The sequence below is a fragment of the Mercenaria mercenaria genome, unplaced genomic scaffold (genome assembly GCF_021730395.1).
Source record: "Mercenaria mercenaria strain notata unplaced genomic scaffold, MADL_Memer_1 contig_587, whole genome shotgun sequence".
Taxonomy (NCBI): Eukaryota; Metazoa; Mollusca; class Bivalvia; order Venerida; family Veneridae; genus Mercenaria; species Mercenaria mercenaria.
Genome location: NW_026463468.1, coordinates 7105 through 17193, shown reverse-complemented (window position 1 = coordinate 17193; position 10089 = coordinate 7105). Strand labels below are relative to the sequence as shown.

Genomic DNA, 10089 nt, shown 5'->3' with positions numbered 1-10089 from the left:
ACATCCTTAACTTTTTGCCATATATATTTTTTTTGCCATTTCTCAACACAAACCCTTTCGGTGGGGAATACCAGTTCATCGAATTCGCTTGTATTCTATCAATTTTGGACATCGGCCATACGTGCTAAAGGTACACTTATGTAAAATTACCTGTTATGTTGAAACCAAACGGATTATTTAAAGTTTATGTTACAGTTAGACGACTGGCTGTATAAAATATGATATAAATCTCAGTATTACGCATTACAACAACCAAACAGGAAGTATAATTATATGGTTGAAATTTCAATTTAGGTGATAACAAATCTAAAATAGCGTACTTTAAGGTAGAAATGACTCAATTTGTACATACAAATCAGGTTTGAATCATCGTAAAGTAGGGGATATGCAATTTTGTTTCCGCAACACCGGATGACTCAAAATGTTCTCTGTGACTCTCATACACTGTCGAAACTTATGACGCGCGCGCGCGCGCGCGCACACACACACACACACACACGCACACTAGCACGCACACGCACACACTCAAACACACACATATACATCATTATTTTATTTTTTGTCAATATGTGTTCTTCATGTAAAAACCCATAAGTAAATTCATAATGACGAAAATTTCTACTTTATTTTCCAATTGTCACAATATTTTACGTTTTCACTAAAAGAGGTTTATATCATTATTCAGGTCCAATATCAGCACATTCAAAATATTGCCCATCAATTAAACAGCATCAGATATTAAACAAATTTTGGGATGAATAAAACACCAAGGTACTTGACAAAAAATTTGATGTTATAACAAACGCGGAAGCATAGAGACGGATTACGTACCTTACATTTACCCTATTTCTGATTACTGTTTTAGAACGAATGATTTAAAATCAGTAGATTTCCTGAAAACTGCATAAAAATCGTTTCATGTTAACATGTGTGTAAATCAAAAAATGTTTGAATTTGATTTCTCATTTTAAGAAAATGCTTGAATGTGCGCAGGTTCGTTTATTTTGTAGAGATTAACGACGCATCGACATAATTATAAGTCATTGTGCGCAAATGTTACTCTAAAAGATTCAAATGGCTTCATAATATCATCGTTTGTAAATGATAAAACATTTAAATATAAAAGGAACCGGGATAACTTCATTCTACAGAAAGTGTTTACATTCAGATTAATACAGGCATTTGGGGTGGAAAGTAAGTTTTAAATCCCCAAAAATACTGTATAAATAAACCTATAAAGCATACATTTCAACCAAGAAAATAATAGCATCGGTTTGAATGAGTATGTTCCTTAAAGGTAATGGAAAGTGCAACAACTCTCACGTCCCCTATCACCGGTCTTAGCGGAATTCTATTACATAGATATTGAATGGACTCCATGGCCTCAAATGAACAGAAAATATATCAACACTGAATCCAGTTAGGGGAGACTTTCTGCGACCGCCGCACTGGACTTAAAGATCGGTAGTTAATAAAATTTGGAAAGATAGAATGTAAACAAGTAAACTGATAGCGGACTCGGTTTGATTGAGTCTGTTCTCAGAGGTAATGGAAAGTGCAACACTCCTCTCGCCGGCTTAAGCGAAACTCTATTACATAGATACTCAATAGACACCATGATCCCAAAGGACCAGAAAATATAATAAATTAAAGTAAGGGGAGACTTTTTACGACCGCCACACGGCACTTAAAAATTTCTTTTGCGATAGTTAATAAAATCTGTAAAAACATAGAATTCAGCCAACTTGAAGCAAATAAATAGCAGACTCTATTTGACTGAGTCTGTTCATGAGAGGTTATGGAAAGTGCTCTCACGCCCCTTAGCACCAGCTTAAGGGAAATTCTATTACATAGATACTGAATGGACTCCCTGGTCCCCAAATCATATCGTAACGGGGCTCAATATTGTTGAATTTTAAAATATGATATTAAGGAAAATGTTACTCTGAATGTACGAATATTAAGAAAATGTACCTGAGTAATATGAATAATATTGCTGCAATATCAAACAGCTGTTGAAAATTCCATTTAGTTTATTTTTGTGCCCCCGCTTTACTTCATACGTGTAGCTATTAACTAAATATATAGGTTTCCTATTATTTCTCTTCTGTTAAATTCATTGCTATATGTTACACTTTTATGATATTTATATTTTCTTTTGGTGCGAACAAATCATTATGTTATTAGTCGCCTACTGGTTGAAACCTAGTTTCGCGGGCTATAAGAATGCGCTTCTCAGTCATTCTGTCATTCCGTTCATCCGCAATTTCGTGACCGGTCCATATCTCTTTCATTCATCAAGGATTTTAATATTATTTGGCACGTGTCATGCGCAAAATCCGTACCCTTAGTTTAAAGGTCAAGGTCACAATTGGAGGTCAAAGGTCAACAGGGCTTGTTTTCTTAACCGGTCAATAACTCTGCCATCTATGAAGGTATTTTAAATGTACCCCGTAGTAAGACAATGTGCCATGCACAACTTTCAGACCAGAGAAATTTAAAGGTCAAGGTCATACTTGGCAGGCAAATGTTGGCATGACATGAATAGGATCTGTCTCGTGTCTGGTCGATTCATTCATCGAGGGTTTTTTTTTATATTTCTAGGTACAATTGTATTCTATGATAAGACAACGTGTTATGCTCAAATTCCGGACCTCTAGCTCAAAGTTCAAGGTCAAAAATGGAAGTCAAAGGTCAACAGGGCTTTTCTTCCTGTCGGGTCCTTAACTCTTCCATCAATGAATTGATTTTAATATTAATTGACATGAATGTATCCTATAACAATAGATTTGTCATGGACAGTATATGATCTCTAGGTCAAAGGTCAAGGTCAAATGATAACATGGCATGAACAGGGTCTATTTCGTGTCTGTGTCATTCATCAGGGGATTACAATATTACTTGGCATAAATGTTCCCAATGAAAAGACGATGTTTCATACGCAACATCCAGAACCTTAGCTTAAAGAACCCTTAGCTGAGAGGCGAATGCCACACTTGAAAGTCGAAGGCCCAAAGGGCTTTATTTCCTGTCTGTAACTCAAGAAGTTTTGAAGGTATTTAAAGATATAAGAAGATGTGTCATGCGCAACAAGTAGATACCTAACTCAGAGGTCAAGGTCACTGACAGAGGTCGAAGGTATTTTTGAAGATTTCTTTTCTTTTTTGGTCCATAACTCAATCATAAAATAAGGGATTACATTATAACTTGATACAAGTTTTCCCCATAATAAGGTGATGTGTCATGTGCAAAACCTAGATCCCTAGTGCGTAGGTCAAGGTCACACCGGTTCAGTGTGTAAAATAGTTTATATTAGCTCATGCGTAATATGGACCAAAAGTATTCTGGTGTATTTTCGTCAATAATATTTCTGAATTATGATGATTTCTTACATTTTTTCTTATATGTTCCCACCAATTTCAATATTGAAATAAAATAATACTTCTTATAGGGAATCGATCCTACCGAAAATCGGGATCGAATCCCACTACGGTAACATACGAGGGTATCCAAACAACACATACTATCCAAATAAAAAAATATGGAGTTCCGGTTTAGACCATGGGCGTGCGACGACCCCGATGAAATTCGGGATATCACGGTCTTCGTTAATGTTAATAAGCGTCCGTCAGATCAGTAGGCGAAACGCAATATCCGCAAAATAAAATGTCTGCGACCCGAAAGAATATTCAAAGTAAGCTGTTAATTTTGTTGCGTCAGAAGCTAATCAGCCGGTAACGTGACTACACTGATATAATTTGTGATACAAACATGCTTTATTCAATACTGAGTAGCATTTTTAAACGGCGACATTTTGAATATTTCTATATTTAGAGTGAGAGTGGATACAGTTTCACTGGCGCCGACATTTTGAAAATTTGAGAAAACAAAAACATTCTCCAACAGCTCGGGGAATGAGAGAATAGATTCACCTTTGTGTCGCTTTTCAGATCGTATTTTAATTCCTTTCCGGTACTTTAGTTTCTTTGAACTTCTCTGTTACTCACTAAGCATTACAGTATTGAATTTTTAAAATTAAGAAATCCGTGATTTTACTTGCAGGCATGACTGACAAATGGAATTATTTTACTTTTATATAGAATATGGACGGCACTCCAGTACAGCATGTGCATGGTTAGACCTGTTGACATTTTTAGAAACGTGAGTAACTAACTTTCCATATTGTATAATAATAATGTAAACAAACACCCCACCCATAAAAAGCATAGAAATTCCTTATTGCTCAGCCTTAGAAATATAGGGAATCGGGTCGGCTTATAGAAAAAAATATAGATTTTAAACAGGCTGGTAACATTGCCCGATCGGGCTTTCGACATAAAAACTAACATTTTTTGAAAAATAGTAAAGATATTTCTTTCAAACTTGGTTCATATGACACAAATTAATAAAAATAACTTGGTTGCCTTCAGTTTTGGTAGAATTATTTCCCCTTTTCAGATTTTTATGACGCATAATTTTTGAATTCCAAAAAAATTATGTGTTAACATGGTTAATGCATTACATTATACTATTTGCGTTTGTTTCGTATCTTCCACACTCATTTGACACCGTGCAAGTTGAGCTTATGATTCTGCCGATAAGCTGTGCTCAGCCTAAATAAAGGGAATCGGATCATCTTATAGAAAAATATATAGATTTTAAACAGGCTGGTAACATTGCCCGATCGGGCTTTCGACATAAAAACTAACATTTTTTGAAAATTAGTAAATATATTTCTTTCAAACTTGGTTCATATGACACAAATTAAAATAAAAATAACTCGGTTGCCTTCAGTTTTGGTAGAATTATTTCCCCTTTTCAGATTTTTATGACGCATAATTTTTGAAGTCCAAAAAATTATGTGTTAATGCATTACATTATGCTATTTGCGTTTGTTTCGTATATTCCACACTCATTTGACACCGTGCAAGTTGAGCTTATGATTCTGCCAATAAGCTGTGCTCAGCCTAAATATAGGGAATCGGATTGGCTTATAGAAAAAAATATAGATTTTAAACAGGCTGGTAACATTGCCCGATCTGGCTTTCGACATAAAAACTAACATTTTTTTGAAAAATAGTAAAGATATTTCTTTCAAAACTTGGTTCATATGACACAAATTAAAATAAAAAATAACTTGTTGCCTTCAGTTTTGGTAGAATTATTTCCCCTTTTCAGATTTTTATGACGCATAATTTTTGAGGTCCAAAAAATTATGTGTTAATGCATTACATTAATCATTTCATTATGCTATTGGCGTTTGTTTCGTATAAACCACACTCATTTGACACCGTGCAAATTGTCAACAGTCGGGATAGCGTTGATAAGCGCAACTTGGCGCAGACATGCAATTCAGCTCGATCTTTCTTTGGAATATGTAATACTGTTTACATGTTGTACTGATACAACCACATTTTAAAATAAATCCGTATTGATATGGCCACATTTTAAGATTAAGTCATATCTGATCCCTAACAAATTCGTAATTACAAAAATACAGCCCTTATCTGGAGATCTGAAGCATGCTCGATTAGTTGGTCAGAATTATGAAGGAATTGAATTCAAACTGTTCCATAAATGCAAGAGTTTAAGAGTTAGTCAGAACCATAATCATGCAGAAGATGTAATTACTTTCACAAATCACAGGGCTCAAATTTTGGACTCGCTAAATGCAAGTCAGTTTCACGGAATGCGAGTTAAGATAAAAATTTCTCACAATTTTTTTTGCAAATACAAATAATAGTCAAAATTGTTGCGGTTTTGGTTAATGTTTGTAGATTCGCTTTCATTTGAGGATAACAGAAAACACAACATCTTTTTTGGTTAGCCATTTTTTGTTGAATGGATTACTGATTATAATTAAATCTAGAACGCAGGCTATCTTATTAATTCTTACATGTATACAGTTGAATCGGTATTTATAATATTAAGTACGAAAATTTGCCTTGCCGTAGTTTCAGCCAGTAGTTAATTACGCCATCAATGATGCGTTCCGAATTACTTTGAGGGTCACTTTGAGTGATAACGCACAAAATTGTATGCCAAGGAAAACCGTGCAAACAATATTGATGTTCTAGCATGATTTTTTAGGATATTCTAACATTTTTAATTGAAAGTCTAAATTTGCAAGTAGATTTCAGATTTAGCAACAAGAAAAAAAAGCTACGTGCTAAAATTTGCAGTACGTTGGTCAAAAAAGTTACATTTGAGCTCTGCAAATGCAAACTGAAGCCGCTCAAATTACTTGTTGTTCCGATGCATTCAATTCCTGTTCTTCTAGGAATCCCCAGTCGATCATGTCCCAAACAATATGATGAAGTATTTTGAGGGTATGAGCTAGACCAGTTGTTTTATGGTTCAAAATTCAGCTTTAAGTTCAGGCATGTGAAATAATAATTTGGTGTCAGGCTTGGAAAATTTTCTATCTGGTTGCCAGAATGGGTTAGTTGAAATCTGAATTTTGTACACTGCACACATACTCAAATATGTTTAAAGTTATATTTATACATTTATGAATCATGACCATCACATACCAATAAACAATTGTAGCATTTTGTCGGCTCCTGTGTTCATACTAAACTGAGGAAGGCAGAACAGATTCTTCTAGCTGCTTTACAAGTCTGTTTTTGCCTTTTAATGATATCGAGCAAAGTGAAGGTCATAGACCACCAAGTCAAAAAGGTACCTGGAATTCACTGGGTTAAAGTAATGTTTTGCTGTTCTGGCTGGTCAGTCGTGTAAACAAACCTATACTCATACAGTGACTTTTCTTTTTCAAAACTGAAATTTTTAACCGCATTTACTTTGTTTCATTGTACATTTTGACAAAATTTGCTACTGTTTTATTTTCATTAAAAAAGTTTTATTTCACAAATTTCTCCCGCCATGCCAATAATATAATTGGGGTCATTTTATTGGCATGAAAATTGAAAAACTGCAAAAAAGATGTTAGCCCTTAGACCTTTGAAATTTCAAAACTGCTGGTTGTCCATGTTTTCTTAATTTGCTCACTTTTTCACTATTTTCAGGCATCTTGGTCTATTATACAGAGTATTGTTGTACTGCTCCAAGTGCTTGTTGACAGACTGAAACCACTTGCTTGCAGCTCATAAGGTATTTCTATTTTTCTGTTTCTTTATTATATAGTTGCAGCTGTAGGCAGCAGTTTCAATCATTCAAAAAGCATGATAATTACTGTATACAAATTAGTATTTGTGTGGACAGATTTTTGCGATTGAGTCAGTGCACAGAATCAAATACCAAGGAACATTAGGCGTAAAAAAATTTGTCTGTTTCCTGTATCCTGACCTACCATAAATTTTTGGCCAGATCCTAAATGTTTTATGGCCTTTGAGAACATTTTTTTTTTGACAAAAAGTTGCAAAACTGCACTTTTTATGCTTTAAACATGGACAGTGATGTTATAAATCAACCTACTAATGCTCTAGAGGCATAACACCCCTATTTGTATCTATTTTTTGACACAAAAATAATTTCCAAAAAGTCCGACCTACCTACCCTATTTTTTTTTAGCATGTTACCGGAAACAAAGAATTTTTTTAGGCCTTAGTAAAGACTCCCATTTCATTTTCTTGATGAAAAACATTTCTGGACAAAACCATAAAAATTAATACATGTATGCAAATTTAAACAATTATTAGCTCGATCACATGTCACAGGGTGCAACATGAGTTGATGTTCGTCGTGTGTCAACAATTTGTAAAACATCCTCAGAACCCTTGGGCAGATTTACATCAAACTTTACAGAATGATCATGGGGTGGTCCTCTTTCAAAATTACCCAAAGAATTTAATTCCATATAGAACTCACCGAAAAGAAAAACTTTGAAAATGATTTCTTGTCAGAAATTTTTAGCCGGCAGAGCTTTTCATCCTTATACGACAGAGGCCTATATTCGGCCACTTCCCAATCTAAAAATATTGCATTTTTTCCCAGCATCCCAAAATGCAAGGTAACATTTCCCAAAAATCACATCAACAAATGGTTTAATTTTGTTTACAGCTTAGTATTACCGGAGGAAGCGGTTCTCAGATATTAATTTTTTAGTGAGCTTTTGTGATCGCGCTGCGTCCGTCGTCCGTGCGTGCGTCCGTAAACTTTTGCTTGTGACCACTCTAGCGGTCACATTTTTCATGGGATCTTTATGAAAGTTGGTTGGGGTCTCAATTTACAATGTTTTATTTGTGTTTTACAGGTTTACTTCTTGAGAGCAGGCAGCTACAAAATGGAAGGTCAACAAATCCAGTATACTTGAAAAGCAAGAAAGAAACACCAGAAAATATGAAAAGACAGAAATACAAGGGAACTTGAATAAAAAAAAACTTTTAAGGATAGGAATTCAGGATTTACTTGGAAACTAAATTTATTTTGAGAGTAGCAGTGATTGACTAAGCTCTGTTACTTTAAGAGATAATGTATTATCACATTGGTTTGTTATTGTCGAGCCCGCTTGCGGAAGCGAAGACATAGTTGTCCAAATGTCTGTTCGGTGTATGTGCGTGCGTGCGTCCTTCCGGATTTGTTTGTCCAGACCATAACTTGAACATGCATGGAGCAATCTTGTTTAATTTGGTATGAATGTTAACCTCAGTGAGACGGAGTGTCATGCACAAACCCCAGGTTCCTATCTCAAAGGCCAAGGTCACACTTACAGGTCAAAGGTCAAATTCAAAAATGACTGTCTGGAGCATTTCTTCTTCATGCATGGAGGGATTTTGATGTAACTTGGCACAATTGTTCAACATCATGAGATGGAGTGTGATGCGCAAGAACCAGGTCCCTAGGTCTAAGGTCAAGGTCACACTTAGAGGTCAAAGGATACAATAATGACAACTTTGTCCGGAGTATTTCTTCTTCATGCATGGAGGGATTTTGATGTAACTTGGCACAAATGTTCACCACCATGAGAATGAGTGTCATGCGGAAGAACCAGTTCCCTAGGTCTAAGATAAAGGCCACATTTAGAGGTCAAAAGTCAGATACAAGAATGACTTTGTCTGGAGCATTTCTTTTTGATGCATAGAGGGATTTTGATGTAACTTGGCACAATTGTTCATCATCATGCGACGGAGGGTCATGCATAAGATCCTAGAATTACTTCCCTTTGTTGTTACTATAAATAGCTTACATTTGTAACTTTTTATTACTGGTCATAGGGAAAAATCAAGACCACTTTTCTGTAGTACAACATGCATGTTACATCCAATTTTCAGGTGTATTTTGACCTATCTCTGGTGGTGCGGTTTTTTGTGTGGACTTAGATTTTATATATATATATATATATATATATATATATATATATATATATTTTTTTTTTTAATTTTTTTTTTTAAATTTACGTTGTTGTTACTGTAAATAATTTATATTGTAACTTTTTGCAATCTCTTTTATTTGGTATAAATGTTTGCCTCAATGAGACAAAGAGTGTCATGTACAACTCCCAGTCCTTTTGACAGCTGGCGGGCTCGACATATTGCCCATGGGCATCTAGTTCTCATAAAACATACTAAAGTTTCATTAATCTTATTTTAGATAATTGTTTTCTGGTTTATTTTGTAAAGAATGTCTACTACATTGTAATTAACATGATAGTTACAGTAAAGTTATATTTTTCATGAGATTTCAAAGAGAATGTTCTGTTATACCCCCATGTAGTAAGCTTGCCTGTCTTTCAGTCAGTAGGTTTTCATGGCTTCCAGATGATAACTCATGAAAAGCTTGACCGATTTAAATATTTTTTGGTACATAGGTACAGGTCAAGACGACTTTGGGGTCAGTAAGTCAAAGGTCAAGATAACTTGCAAACGCTTTGGCCTGGGATCATAGCTTTTGTAACACAGGTGTAACATGATAAAATACAGGTTGCTTGAATTTGAGGTCAATAGATCAAAGGTCAAGGTCACAGTGACCTTGAACAGTTGAACCGTTTCCGAATGATAACTTGAGACCTTGAGCTTAGGATGATAAAGTTTGGTACACAGGTGTCACATCATGAAATACAGGTCAAGTTTTACTTTGAGGTCAGTAGGTCAAGGTCACAATAAGGCAAAACAGTGAAATGTTTTTCAG

General features: G+C 35.0%; 1 long non-coding RNA gene across 1 annotated transcript; it reads left to right on the top strand.

Annotated features, from left to right (window-relative positions):
• Nucleotides 1-9272, top strand: LOC128554640 (uncharacterized). Its single transcript, XR_008369653.1, has 3 exons — nucleotides 1-4161; nucleotides 7029-7113; nucleotides 8216-9272. It is a non-coding gene; the product is annotated as an uncharacterized LOC128554640 (long non-coding RNA).
• Nucleotides 9273-10089: the final 817 nt, after the last annotated feature.